Source organism: Sinohyriopsis cumingii, chromosome 1 (genome assembly GCF_028554795.1).
Source record: "Sinohyriopsis cumingii isolate HCF-2022 chromosome 1, ASM2855479v2, whole genome shotgun sequence".
Lineage (NCBI taxonomy): Eukaryota > Metazoa > Mollusca > Bivalvia > Unionida > Unionidae > Sinohyriopsis > Sinohyriopsis cumingii.
Window position 1 is genome coordinate 50,526,087 of NC_142961.1, and position 16,398 is coordinate 50,542,484.

Below are 16,398 nucleotides of genomic sequence, written 5' to 3' on the forward strand. Positions count from 1 at the left end.
ACATACACTGGATACAATGTATGAAAAAACAGTAAGACTATAGCAGCTAATTAGTACAAAGCAGCCGATAGACTAAACATGTATATTGACGTTACAACTAGTACTGATGCTTCTTATCAGAGGAAATATGTTGCAGGAGACGAAGCCGTGATAAACAAACAAGAACAGGCAATTTGTCATGGTTACTCAAGTAAGAGGTTCCCTAATTAGTTTATCCAAATTTTTTTCGGATTGGAAAAGGATATCCGAACTTCTTGTTTTCTCATTATAACTTCTTGCAATAAGAAACAAGTGAGGAACAGATGTCCATACACAATCGTGGGGGCGCAGTCTTAAGTGGCCAAATCAATCTTTTAACAAAATACGCAGGTATTTGTGACATTAGTGAGAGTTATTGTTGAACCAGTTCCAAAAAGTGCCATATCGTGGTAAGTATCTGTTATAAGATATTTAGACTTCCAAAAGACGAATACACACTGTGAACTAGTATAAACGTATGAAGGTTGTGCCCTAAAGTGGCATGAAACTTGAAAACTGAATAAACGTTTTTCAGAAAGATTGATGGGTACGAAAGAAACGGACATGGCTATCGTGACGATGTTTATAGTCTGGTTATCGTCGTGACGATGTTTATAGTCTGGTTATCGTCGTGACCATGTTTACAGTCTGGTTTTGTGCTTCACGGCCTACCAAAACAAGTAGATTAAGGGTACAGAGGTAAGTAGAGTCTAGTAATTTGCTCAAGTACAGACCGCGGTAGCCGACAAAAATGATCCGATGGTAGGTTTCGAATACCTACTCCTTCTTTTGTGATCCTGGCTTGCTAACCACTGCAACATGCAGTAGGCTGGGGGATATTTGTTATAGCTTAGAAATGACGCATCATGTTGATTTAAAAATTTCAATTCGCTGTCGTAATATTTAAATCAAACAAGCAAAATGCATTGAAGAGTCAGCAAACAGTGTTGATTGAGCTAGGTCACTACTTATTTATATAGTCACTATAAGAATTGTGAATTCTCTGCAATTTCAGTTACAAATAGTAATATAGAAGGAGTTAATGACAGAAACCTAAATTTGCCAGACATGCTTTAACACAAGGAACGACAATGAAAAGAATACTAAATATGAATTCATATCTCTACTAATAAATATGGTTTATACAATCATATATCCACTAAAAGTATAGTCTCGTAATGTTACTGAGTGCATGTTTATTATGGTGGCGCTCAACAGTGTCGCATTTTGAAAAGGATTAGATCTTTAAAGAAAACGAATTTCCCAGGTTTTACTCCCTGGTTATCCTGACTTTTTAAAATAGACTTTGCATACCTTTGATATTAATAAAATTATTTTGATGTGTGATTAATGAGTGTAATTTGGGTTATACAGCATAAGGCTTCGCATTGCTCCTGATGTGCACCTACTAAAAATAAAAATTAAAATTAAAAAATGCTAGGTTATTTCTTTTCACATAATTTGTAATTCATTCGTTATACTTTCAGAAGCTGGTATTTCCTACGCTGGCATTTTCCTATTTCAATAACTGATAAAGATAGTGTACTTTAGACTAATCCAGGCTGATTTGTCGAGTACATGGGACTTATCATTTTAGTAAACTATGTACTTAGATCATGTACAATGTCCACGGGTACAGTATCAATCATATTACATGAAAATAGACTCGAGGTATGCTAATATTCTCTCTGTTGTGCGAGTTGCAAACAGCTTCACCTTTTACACACACACACACACACACACACACACACACATACATACATACATACATACATACATACATCTAATGAAAACTGGTATTATTACTCAGTAATACTATTTTAAAATTAATTCTCTTAATGTTGCTCAGTGAATTGTATATTGACATGAAATCTCGTAATTCACTCATGGTTTTTATTTTAAGATGAAATCTCTTTACGTAACTCGCGTGAATGGTATGAAATCTAGTTATGTCACTAAGTGAATGGTGTATTAAGATGAAATCTCGTAATGTCACCCAGTGAATGGTATATTAAGATGAAATCTCGTAATATCACTCAGTAAATGGTATATTAAGATGAAATCTCGTAATATCACTCAGTGAATGGTATATTAAGATGAAATATCGTAATATCACTCAATGAATGGTATACTAAGATGAAATCTCGTAATGTCACTCAGCGAATGGTGTATTAAGATGAAATCTCGTAATATCACTCAGTGAATGGTATATTAAGATGAAATATCGTAATATCACTCAATGAATGGTATACTAAGATGAAATCTCGTAATATCACTCAATGAATGGTATACTAAGATGAAATCTCGTAATGTCACTCAATGAATGGTATATTAAGATGAAATCTCGTAATATCACTCAATGAATGGTGTATTAAGATGAAATCTCGTAATGTCACTCAATGAATGGTGTATTAAGATGAAATCTCGTAATGTCACTCAATGAATGGTGTATTAAGATGAAATCTCTTAATGTCACTCAATGAATGGTGTATTAAAATGAATCTCGTAATGTCACTCATTGAATGGTGTATTAAGATGAAATCTCGTTATGTCACTCAGCGAAAGGTAAATTAAGAGGAAATCTCGTAATATCACTAAACGAATGGTGTATTAAGATGAAATCTCGTAATGTCACCCAGTGAATGATATAGTAATATTAAATCTGGTAATGTCACACAGTGAATGGTGTATTAAGATGAAATCTCGGAATGTTACTCAATGAATGGTATATTAAGATGAGATCTCGTAATTTCACTCAATGAATGGTGTATTAAGATGAAATCTCTTAATGTCACTCAATGAATGGTGTATTAAAATGAATCTCGTAATGTCACTCATTGAATGGTGTATTAAGATGAAATCTCGTTATGTCACTCAGCGAATGGTAAATTAAGAGGAAATCTCGTAATATCACTAAACGAATGGTGTATTAAGATGAAATCTCGTAATGTCACCCAGTGAATGATATAGTAATATTAAATCTGGTAATGTCACACAGTGAATGGTGTATTAAGATGAAATCTCGGAATGTCACTCAGTGAATGGTATATTAAGATGAGATCTCGTAATTTTCACTCAATGAATGGTGTATTAAGATGAAATCCCGTAATGTCACTTAGTGAGTAATGTATTAAGATGAAATCAATCTCGTAAATTCACTCATTGAATGGTGTATTAAGATGAAATCTCGTAATGTCACTCAGTGAATAGTGTATTAAGATGAAATCTCGTAATGTCACTCAGTGAATGGTGTATTAAGATGAAATCTCTTAATGTCACTCAGTGAATGGTGTATTAAGATGAAATCTCGTAATGTCACTCAGTGAATGGTGTATTAAGAATAAATTTCGTTCCGGAAGAATAATTGGAAGTTCAATATTGTCGATAATCATTTGGTTTCAAAATTAATCCAACAGCACTTCTCACAGACAACCGTACTGTAAAATACACAATCAAATTTAATACTCTACAAAATTACGAATTATTGGGGAAATCCCATGTGTTAGCACCTAAAAACAAATGGAATTGGACGATCCTAGATTTTTCGGAAATTTCATGGATATTATAAAAATATAAATCATTTTCTGATTGATTAATTATAGAGAGAACGAATGATGGTTTGTATTTATATTGAGAGATAATCGTGTCTTCTACATAGCACGGTATGCCTGGACAGTATATTTCGAAATATGCAATATTTGCGGTTTCTAAATGAAAAGGATGATGTAATGGTGAATAATTATGTTTGACTTTCATCGGAATTTAGTGTAGTCTGAATCAACAAGTGTTTGGGTCCTTAAGGGTACAATAACCCTGTGTTTTTATTGTTAAAGGTCCAATAACCCTGTGGTTTTATTGTTCTTTTCTATGGCAAAGTGAGAGTCAATGTTACTGACAGAAAATTTCGTAAGCATCAACATTTCCAACATACTGTCATTCATTGCTAATAACCAGCCTTAGAGTGTTTTACATGTTCCCTTTGATGACGTCTGCAATTTTTATGTTGAAATATAAGCAATTGTTTAAAAGATTTAAGTCATATTGAATCCATTATATAAACATTTCACATACAGGCACAACGATTACTAAACTCCTATTTACGTAATTGTTTTGTCATTTTAAAAGTGTCAGTAGTTTTTGAAAATCAAAACAGTGTAATATGTTCGAGATTAGAAAACTTTGTTTGGAAATTGATTTTCTTAAAACCGAAATCCGTACAGTTAGTAATTTACACAAAATCTATGCAATTACTTCTTCTTCTACTACTACTACTACTACTACTACTACTACTAATAATAATAATAATAATAATAATAATAATAATAGGATTGATAAACATCCAGTAAATTAGTAAATTTATGTAAATTAACTGAAAGACGGTCATTATCCTGTCAATCAAAATGCATTACTTGAAAATGGGTCATGGAAATTACTTTATGATGTAATCTGCAACCTTTGATAAGAACCTGTGTTATTTTAATCCAATATACCTATTAGATAATATTTTTGCCGCTTCATCAATTTCGTGTTATTTGGAAATTTATCTTATTCTCCATTAAAAAGTAAGCAATAAAGACCCATGTTTACAGTTCCCTTAAAACATACTGAACTATTTAACTGGTAAAAAAAATATTATCTGTTGTATTACCAACACGCGTTTGACAGGTGTCAGTAATTAAAGAAAATGTTTTTTAATTGACTGTCACCTCCTTTTTATCAAGGTAGTACCTTAAAGACAATAATGTTTGTCTGTCTGTCCCTTTCCTCAAACAATACATCTAAACATCGTGTTATTTGTGTCAGAAATGTACAGACACTGTTTTGCTTCTCTTCATCTTTTTACACAGAACTTTCTATGGCAATTTTTCTTTGAGGCAAAACACGTTTGGAAAAGAAACGTTAGATACTTTCGAGCATGACAATAAAGTTTCCTTTTCACGAACCCTTTAATGTGGATTCCTGGTATCTTCGTCATTCAGTACTTTGGAACAACTATGTATTTAAAGGGGAAATGATTATGTCATATAAGTAATTCACATCATCATTATTGTATTTTGCCCAATATATCAACTATTTTTGTTTAACTTTAAAAAATGTTAAATATCATTAGTTTAATCTGTGTTAAAGTCTCTTACAGCCATAATGCCAGGACCGGTCGGATTGGGGGGGGGGGGGAAGGCACAGGGTATGGGCCGAGGCCCTCCCCAGTTTTATGTATATCTATATTAGGTAATAATGTTTGTTCATGGGTGTAAATTGTGGTGATTATCTATAAAGAAGATTTTACATGGCTAGTTTGTTACACGGGTATAGATTCTATTTTAAGATATACAGTGCCTGTAGTTTGCATAGGATCTATAAATAGAAGTTAAGTTTCTAATAATAAATACTTTTTGAGTTTGGAGTTATTTATAGTGAGCTATTTAAAGTCAGTGGTTGAGTACTGTGACGTAGGTCGAGTGAAAAGGTTTTGTGAAATATGAGATTGAGTAGTAAGGTCTGTCACGTGGGTATATTGCGACATATAGTTGTAACAGCTTCTTTGAGATGAATATAAGGAGAGAACCAGGCAATTAATTCATTCCTACGTTGGATTCATTCCTATTTCGGAATCTTATTTCATATGTTTTCGTGTTGCATATAGTCTGCAGACGTGTTGAATATTGTGTTTAGGAGATAATTTGCGAAGAGACATTTGTTTGGATTATTACAAAGTGCTCATTAGAATAAAATATTATTCTTGGACTATTGTGAAGTATTCAAAGGAGTTATGGACAATGCAGTTTTGATACATCAGGACTGGTCGCAGACCAGCATATTTGAGGATCTGAAATTTGTTCGGAACATTCGATTCTCTTGGTCTTCAATATAACTTTTTAGGATTATTTTGGATTCAATTCATAATACCTTAGATTCCTCCTCAAATTTCTTTTATAACTTTCATAATTAAGTTATTTGTCAAGATTTTACAAAACTTGTTTGTTTTGCTTCATTATTTTACTTAGTTTATGATCACAGGATCATAACACCAGTCACACACGCACACACGTATTTTTTAAAATAAAAATTACATGTTTTCATATAAACCACATATAGGTCTAAACCGTTCAATACTTGGCCTAGTACAGCTATACTAATTGTACACATATAAAGGACAGTGTAAGGACTACTTTCGGGGTGTAACTGTAGTTCTAAAGGACACACGGTACTAATGGTATGGAAAAATGGGAACCAGCCTGGAAATGGGTGAACCTAAAATAGAGTATATATGGGTTAGGCTAACCAGGATTGGTTAATAATGTAACTTATGGTGTAGGAAAAAGAATCTTTTGAGAGCTTATCCTAATTGTAAAATAGAGACATTGTTTTACTGATGGAATTTCAGTCCTTTAACAGTCTTGAGTTTGGAACACTCATTACTAAAATTAGTACCTGACTCTTTGGAGCAGAATTGAAAGCACATGTTTTAAACACATGCAGGTCCAGAAAATGCCACGGCTCATATCCTCTCCTCTACACAGTAGCTGATATCCAGGTTTCATCTATACTGATAAATATAGGTTTGATCATGAGCACTCAAAATTTTTTATTTTTTGAATTTTTAATATCATGGTGTTTGCATAGGGTTACTATGGGAACTGAATTGGTACCGTGAGTTCTAAAATGGCCCGCTATCTCATGTGCTACTGGCCCCCGAAAGAATTGACCCGACCCTGCATCCTGGGGTACAGGTCTTGAAATCTGAAGACTTGTTAGCGCCATATTGAGCTTAAGATTGTGAGTCAACCAACTAATCGCAGTTCACGTTTAAATTTTTTTGATTTTTTGATTTTTTTTGATTTTTTTTTTTTTTTTTTTTTTTTGATTGGCCGAGAGCTGAAACTCTATATAGAACTCATTATAAAAAGTTTTTTTTTTTTAATTTTCAGGTCTGGGTTTAAACTAGAAGTCAAGTTGTCGAATAAGCGACCACTTTTGTGTTTAACTGAGCGACGCGATTTTTATCTCTTTAGTATTCATCCTATCATGTATACATGATGGTAACCTCTGCAACTTCTGTATTCTTAAGAAAAATATATTTAGCTAACAGATGCAGAAATTAGAAGATTACTTAAATAAAACGGCAGCCTCTGAGGTATCGGTACGAGTACACACGCCATTAGATTATAACTAGCATTGCTCACCAAAGTTAAAATTTAGTGCTCAAAAGGAAAATTTGTTTTCGTTCAAATGGATCGTTATTTCTCTAAAACATCTTGCACCGCCGGCACATGAAAACCAGTCACATAGCTTAGCTAGTGTTTCTTCCTGTCGTTTGCGTGTAATAATGTTCGGCTGAAATATTTACAAATGTTTTTATGATTAAATGTTACTGACATTTTTTCAAACCCAGCACTCCCTCACTTGCAAAGGTAACTCTTTCCTAATTGCACCAAATCGTAACATTTTGCAAAAAGGTAACCTGGCAATCTGAGCTAAAATCTAATAAATAACTATTGAGTTATGGCACATTCTCTTCATGTATGTATGTATGTATGTATGTATGTATGTATGTATGTATGTATGTATGTGTGTGTGTGGTTAAATAGTTAATTAATGTTAATATGTATTCCTTCGAAATAAGAATGTAGGACATCGGGTTGACTTGTGGAATGCTACGGTGTAGTTAATCGCGGAAGGTAAAAGTTGTTTGTCGGTTACAGGGAATTAGATAAGATCGTTTTAAGTGGTGTTGATTGACATGGTGAAACTCCTAATTAAGGCCTGTATCAATGTTACTTCTTGCCGCAACCGCATACCGCACACTGTGTTACACATGTAGCACCTCCTAACTGTTAGGCGAGTGTAATAAAAAGTTTGCGACCGCTCCGGTGGCCTATTGGTTAGAGCGTCTGCCTCGGATGCGGGAGGTCGTGGGTTCAATCCCCGGCCGAGTCATACCAAAGACTTACAAAAATAGTACTAACAGCTGCCTCTCTTGGCGCTGGGCATTAAGAGGTTAGTGTTAGGACTGGTCGGCCTGGTGTCAGGATAATGTGACTGGGTAAGGACATCATGCTACATGCTTGCGACGTAATGCCCCAGTGCTAGGGATCACTATAACCTGCCACATTGCAGACATCGTAGCGATGTGACTGAAAAATTGTTAAAGCTACGTTAAAAATCCAAATCACATCACATAAAAAGTTTGCTATAATTCAACCCCACAAAAGTTTTGGCTTTGGTTGAATCGTGAAGTTGCTTTATTTTCATTCAGGGTTGGCAGTTTGGGATATATTCCTTATATGTATATCGTTCAGATCGTTTTGAATTTAAATCATAACTCAGAACTATTGAAGTTTAGAAACATATAGATCACTTTTAAAACTCGGATTACCTACTGCATATCGATACTGGATGAAGCTCTACATCACAAGCCGCCCCTTTATCTGAAATAAAATGAGTCTTGAGTAACATTTTAGAAGATAAGTTCCACTCTGTTACGGAATGATTTTCATACTATGACCTTCCCTTATTATTATTATTATTATTACAGACAGTTGCCGAATAATTCGCACGAAGGCAAATATGTTTGTCATATCAAAGACTTGAGCAGCTCTGTTTACAAAGCTTTCATATTAAGGAATAATTTCTTTGAACTCCAATTTAGGTAATTTATTATTTAAATGTATCTACATTTTCTGACTTAATCACTATAGGTTACTTCATTAGTATTGGAAAATATGAACGTATGAACGAGTTGTTCTGAGTAATACAGCGCGACCAGTGTTAGTCGGAAGAAAAAAAAACGAGTTCATCATTTCCCATTCATATATATGTATGTATATGAAACATTAAACTCCGATACCTTTTGACTTATTGCTGCTCTATTTTACTTTGTTGTAGAAAGACTGAATGTAACTGGTAGTTTATAGTTGAAAGTAATATATTTGTAGCTTCATTCTCCATTACTTACTTCTTGCTTAGTTCTCCATTACTTATTGTATTTGCATAATAAGCAAATACTCAAGGACCAGTTGGTCTACAGCGAAATAATTCATTCTTCGTCTGTATTAACAAAAGCAAGATGGACTGACAAAGTGTACATTAAGAAACTATGACAGCATGCCTAACGCTGTCTTTGACAACGATCCGAATATGATAATAACGATAGCTGACTGGTATCCCTGCATTTATATGTCGACTGATAACTTATCCATCATGATGATGATGATGATGATGATGATGGTGGTGGTGGTGCTGGCGGCGATATTTACTAAGATTCGTACGGGTATTAAAATAATTGTCTGAATCTCTCATCGTTACTACATAAGTATGAATTAATATAGTTATCGAATTTACTAATTGAAATTTATTTTTCTCGTGCAGGTGTTGTTGATATTAATGATGACCGTGATGATCATGACGATATCCACGCTATGACCTGCATTTCAGATTTGACTTTTTTATATAGATTTTTTGGCATGCATAGTCAGCCCTAAAACAAATGTTTTAAAATCTTCCAATAAAAAGTCGCACATGAAAAGTGAAACACAAACACGACAAAGGATAATAAAAAATAAAATAAAGAGACAGTTACAACAACATCTGGGACAAAGATAGGTAACAGAAAGCTTAGGGAACAAAGATAGGTAAGATAAAGCTTAGCGGATAAAGATAGATACGACAACTTAGGGGACAAAGGTAAGAGATAACTTAGGGGACAAAGATAGATAACACAATTTAGGGGACAAAGAAAGGTGAAACACTACTTAGGAGACAAAGATAGGTAAGAGAAAACCAGAGGATAAAGATAGATAAGGCACAATACAAAAATAAAAGCAATATGAAAAGTAAGATATTGTATACATAAAAATATATATAATATAGAAGATACAAAGACCAAGATAAGAATACAAACACACGCATGCACGCGCACGCGCGCGCGCACACACACACACACACACACACACAGCATAATGCGCTGGCAGATCAGGGTATATGTGTTGTTTGTTCTACTCATAACAAAGTACATTGACCCAGATCTGCTGTCACATAATCCATTATTTGGGCCGTTGCGGTTGCAGTTAGACCTAACGCATAAGCCAGTATGTATGATAAACAATACTATGAATCTCTCAGCAATCTAAGTTACTGAATCAATGTTTTTCTTAAACATTTGAAAGTTGGTAGCGAATTTTACATCTAGTAGATGTTCATTCCATATCTGGGACCCAATATACTTGCATTGGTAAGATTAGACTGCAAAACAGATCTCATGACGTCAAAAGTAAAATAAAAACTGAGTATCATCTGAGTACTTATCTTCTTTACGATGAGCATGTAGTTCATTTAAATATATAAAAGACAAAAGAAGTCACGTGATGGATGTTTGGAAAACACACGCATTAATCATCTTGGAGCCAGAAGGGTACCGTTAATTACAGCAAATTGCTTTCTCTTTGGTAGATATTCGCAGAAACAGTTATTCAGTATGCTCAATGCAATAATGCTTACATATTTTTGCCAGAGAATGGGGTGATTAACAGTTTCCAAAGGCTTTCTTGATATCAAATGGCAACATTCCAACCGTCATGCCATTCCTTAATTTGTTAAAAACATATTCAGTTAATCTAAGAAATCCCGATTCATTTCAGTGTACCTTCCTATAAAATACGACTGGAAGGAGGAGGAAGAGATCGTTATTTGAGCAATTAAAGTTTAGCTGAGAATGAACAATTCGCAGTGAAACTTTGGAAAGCTGTTTCAGAGTAGAAATAGTGTGATAGTTCCCGATGTTCCATTTACTACCTCTTCAAAAATAGCTGAAACACCAGCAATTTGCAGGATGTTTGAAATTTTTTCTCTTCCAATGAGCTATTAATTATGTGCACAATATTCTCATAAATAACAGGGCGCATATTTTCATGAGTTTATATTGATTATTAACAATGTCAATGGCTTTTTTATCAGAGGAGTTTTTCAATATATTATAAACTCCTTCATGTGATACAGCTTGAGAGGCGTACTTCCTAGTTCAAATTGAGACCTTTAGCAAATCACACTGGAGATTAGATACATTTGGAATTTTTAAGCAAGATTTTTCCCAGTTCCAATAAAGAATTATCAAATATATCAGTAACAGACTGGGGCCCTGGGTGGCCTAGTGGTCTAAAGCGCTCACCGTTACGGATCACTACCGTTTCACCTCTCGATTCTCGGACTCGGCCAGTGTATGTACGTGAGAAAGTTTGCCAGTAGTGGTCATTGGTTCTTCCCGGGGTTTTCCCCGGGTCTTCTTCTACCAGTTTATACTGGCCGCCTATCGTGTGCTGAAAAATGGCATTAAACCCCAAAACAGTAACAACAACAAGAACAGTAATGAATTTTATCAGAAATTACATTTTTCATTAAGTTCGAGGTATGTGAGTTCATATGTAATGGGAGTGTGGATACTATCTAAATTAAAAAGTATGTTTTGGCAAAATAAATAAAATAAAATAAATGATGCATGGATTAATTCGAATTACGACACTCATTAATTGTCTGCTTGCAGAATGTTACAAATGTTGCAGAACTAAATTGTAAAGGTTAGGGAAAAAGAAAATGCCAAAAAGAGATGCAAAGACCGCATACCCCAGCCCCCCCCCCCCCGAAAAAAAAGATTAATTTGGTATTGCAATAGAATAAATTAATGGATTGGAGTAGAAAATCAACAGATGATTATAAGAAGTAAATATAGAATAATTGTATTTGGATGTGAACTGCCAACAACCACTTCTTTCTTGGTTTTAAATAATCTCTTTTAGTTAGAAAAGAATTTCCCCGGGTAGCACCCTAACCATATCATGCAGCTCAGCTTAATGGATTGAATTTGTTGTCTTTCTTTAACCGGGCTAACGTAACCTATGCATTAAAGGAGAATTCAAACGTTATAAAGTGAAACATATTTGTTCACATACAAACTTTTCAAATGTTTTTTTAAAACACTTTTAACTTTGACAGTGGTGATTATTAGTAAAAATACAGATCACAGCGTGATATGAGATTTTGGCAGAATTAGCAATGTGGATGAAAACTGTTTGGTTCTGGGATTTCCTTAATGCATGTGAAAGTCAAAAACGTACCAGAATTAGTCAAATCCATATACAAATTTCGTGTCCATTTTCATATGCGAAATCGTCTGACAGAGTGTATAATGATGTTATAAAGGATGATATAAACAATTTGATTTGATCAGTAACAATCTGTTTCTGCAAGGATTATAGCAAGGCATACTTGTGATGCTTCTGCTGTTGTGTTAACAGCTTCCAAAGGTAAACATAGCTAAATAAGTCTGTTACTGTTGAATAACTGGAGAACATTGTCAGCTAATGAAATAATTATTTGGTATACAAAGAAGTACCTACAGGCTGGACATACTTCTTTCTGCAAGATAGTCTGACAGATAACGGTATTTAGGAGTTAAATCAAACCATTCAATAACATGATTTGATAGGTGCTCAGTTCAAAACAGAACATATGTTACACACTCTGTTTCTACAGTATCAGACAGCGTAAAATATCTAGTAGAGCTACTAACAGAAGACAAAACAGGTGAAGAAACACATAAAGATTCAAACGTTGAATTGGCATATGCTGGTTGTGGTAACGGTTTGAGTAGTGAAAGGGGGCGCTTTACGGACAATGGGAATTAGCATTAAAAACACCCCTGGGTCACTTTACGGACAAGGGAAATTTAACATGGAGAAAAATCGTGGGTCACTTTACGGACAAGGGAATTTAACATGGCAATAAATCGTGGGTCACTTTACGGACAAGGGGAATTGAACATGGCAATAAATCGTGGGTCACTTTACGGACAAGGGGAATTGAACATGGGATTTTTTTTTAAAAAAATTTAAAAAAATTTTTTTAAAAAAAGGGGTAGGCAATTCAAAGACTATCTCTTTTCGAGAAATATGGCTGGCCCTGAAAAGGGCCTTTGGGTTTTCTTCTTCTAATTTCTTCTTTTCCTCCACCAAGTTCTTATTTTATCTCCTACACTCTTCTTCTCTTTCTTTTTTTTCTTCTTCTCTTCCTCCTCTTCTTTCTTCCTCTTTTCATTTTCTTCTTCTTTTTCAATTTTTTCATTCCATTCTCTCATCCTTATCCTTTCCTCTTCATCCTCCTTTTCCTCCTTTATTTCTTTCAACAGATCACTAATGATTACCTTCATTTTTCGTAAATTGTTTATCTCCATCTTCACTCTATGGGGACTATATGAGTAGTGATCCTCGTTTAGGTTAACCAACATTTGCTCAAACATTCCTAAATTGTCCATGACGTTTTGCAATTTTTCCATTTTGTTAAGGTGGTTTGACGCCATCTTCTTTGTATTCTTTGCAGAATGGTTTGAACAACTAATACTGTGGGTTCTTATACGAAAAGCGCGAACGTGAAGGAAAACATCCCCCCTAAAACATGAAATGGATCTTACCTAGATTATGACCCAACATCGCGCGGACGTGAAGGAAAACATCCCCCCTAAAACATGAAATGGATCTTACCTAGATTATGACCCAACATCGCGCGGACGTGAAGGAAAACATCCCCCTACTTTTTTCATATAATATAACCCTAACTATACTCTTCACATACGCTAAGAAACCCATAATTTACTATTCACACAAACTTACTTCACCATTTACAAACACAAACACACAAACACACACTTCCACTATTAATAAAGAGTTAGTGTTTATATTCACACTACTCTACCTACACACATTGGCAAATTAATAGTTATTTCTTTTCTAGAGTATTGGGTAGCCCTGAAAAGGGCTGTTTTGTTTGGAACTTCATGGACACCTGGTTAATGGTGGCACCTTCCAGGCCTGGCGCCACATACACATCTTATCCCCCAGTTACTTTTTACCTTTTGGGGGGAGAGAGCAGAGGCAGGATATGTCGCTTCAGAATCCCAATTTTCACTCTCTGGGATTCTGAAATTTTTTCTTCTCTCCTTTTCCTCCTCCTCTTCTTTATATCTTCTCTCCTCCTCTTCTTTTTTTCTTCTTTCCTCCTCTCTTATCCTTCCCTCCTCGACAATGGCTTCAGCGGCCAGTTCATTTAATATGCGCCTGGCATATTCCAGATGCACATGAAGCTCCAACAGTTTCTCAAGTCTCGTGTTCATTTTTTTGGTGTTGATCAATCAACAAGGGTAGCTGGACTGCCGAACGAGTTTCAATTTATACTGAAAGCGCGGACGTGAAGGAAAACATCCCCCTAAAAACATAAAATTCATCTTACCTAGATCACGACCAAAAAAACAACAACAACGCGCGGACCTAAAAGAAACACTCGCTCACTTTTTTATGCTACCCATCACTATTATAAAATTTTTTATGAATCACTTCAATAGACTATTTACATATGCAAAGCAATCCAATCTAACCCCAAATCTACACCTCAAACAGCCCAGAAAAAACAAACATCATTTTAATCTACTATCCACACCAACCTACTTTATCACTTACAAACACAAACACACAAACACATACCCTCACAATATCTTAATAAAGAGTTAGTGTTTATTTTCACACTACTCTACCTACACACACACACACACACACACATTGGCAAATTGATGGTTATTTCTTTTCTAGAGTATTGGGTAGCCCTGAAAAGGGCTGTTTTTTTGTTGTTTTTTTTGCTATGGCATTCTTTTAGTTTCTAAGAATGCGATGTCCTCTGAGGATAGACTTTCTGGCAATAGGTCTGCTTCTTCGGAAAGAGAAGAAGAATTCTTTGGTGTCGATACGACAATCGACAAAGCCTCTGTCAGCTTCAGGTTGCTGCTGTTGCTGCTGTTGCTGTTGTTGCTGCTGTTGCTGCTGTCTCTGAAGTCTGTACTTCTCTGTCCATTCTTCTTTCTCCCTGTTCACTTCTTCTCTGAAGAGCTCTTCTATCAGGTCTTCAGTGATTTTTAACATTCTCACATTCTCTATTTCTTCTGGTTTCGGTATCAGACTGTGTCTGACCCTATGCAGATTCACGTAGGCTTCGTTGAGTTTAGCTAGTTTGGAGCACATCTTCTTAGGAGGATGAGTCGACAATGGATGGCTAGACTGGGAACAACCCCGGTTCTTAAAGTGAAAGCGCGGACGTGAAGGAAAACATCCCCCCACACGGTTTTCGAGCCGCAACGTTCATGAGAGGGATAGTAAGAAATGAAAGAGCATCAATCCAACATTCTTATAGCTAAACAAAAGACAAAGGCATTTTTTTCTAAACACAACATTTTTTTATTTAAAAATCACTTAATACTAAACAACAACATTTTTAACAATAATCCAACACTATAACATCAAACAATTTTTTTCAAATCACAAACATTTTTTTCTTCAAATACAATCTACTTTAAACAAGGCTGACAACGTTGTGAATGAAATTGTGATTTCCACTGTTGGAAATCATTAGGCCATTGATGGACACTACGTTTCCTAGCTTGAGACAAAAGATAAGCATAATGGTCACAAAACCATCGGTCTACTTTCACATCGTTTCTAGCAGAAGAACGAGGATCGAAATGAGTCACTAAATGTTCTAAGGAATAGCCCAGGCTGCGATGATGCAGAAAATACACACAATATTGTCCACACACCAAGGAATCTGTGCCTTGTAATTTCACATTATTGAATCGGGTGGTTTGAGCATTTCTTCTCATAAAGTCAATGATATCGTCTTCCAAAGGGGGCAATCCGTACGAATCGAAATATTCCACACATCCTTCTTGAGGAAAGTAGACGGCTACCCAGTGGGTTCCTGGGAGATGACTGTCGTCCGTGTTGATCACGTAAGCTTGATGGTCTTTAGGTTTGCGATGAGGGAGTTCATCTTTAGCACAGACGACGGGATTCCAAGAAGACGTATAAGAACTGTGGTTCAAAAGGTAATAAAGTTCCCAGGTATCCATTGATTTGTTTGTGTTTTTTTCTTCTTCACAGGTAATAATAAGTCGTCAATTCGATCCTGACTTTTTGCTTGAAAATGTCTGACGAATAAACGGTTATTCGTTCTGTTTCCTCACTCTGATTCAGGAGAGCTTCGATACGATGGATCTCTTGAGTGGTTAATGGTGGACAAGAATGTTCACGCAAGTCTTTATACCACTGGTGCAACACGTCTTCGTTCGAGATGAGACTCCAAGCTTCGTCCAGATACTCGTCCAATTTTTCTTCTTGACTTAACATCAAGCATTTATCGTGTTGAATTTGACTGGGATGATCGTTTTGACATCCATAGCAATTTTTCTTGATCAATTCCGTCATTTTGTCGACCAAGTGTTTGGCAAAACAGGAGACTAAATGGGCTTCTTGTTCTGGCCATCTCGACTTCATCATGACAATTTCTTCG

The 16,398-nt window shown here is 35.3% G+C and overlaps 1 long non-coding RNA gene across 4 annotated transcripts in view; it reads left to right on the top strand.

Annotated features, from left to right (window-relative positions):
* The first annotated feature begins 304 nt into the window (after window positions 1-304).
* LOC149806852 (uncharacterized) overlaps window positions 305-16,398 on the top strand; it is a 96,045-nt gene continuing 79,951 nt past the window's right edge. For 2 of the 4 annotated variants that reach the window (XR_016413459.1, XR_016425473.1), the window contains exon 1: window positions 305-428. This is a non-coding gene — a long non-coding RNA (uncharacterized LOC149806852). The remainder of the gene's footprint in view (window positions 429-16,398) is intronic. The other 2 variants (XR_016413490.1, XR_016413515.1) reach the window with 1 other exon arrangement.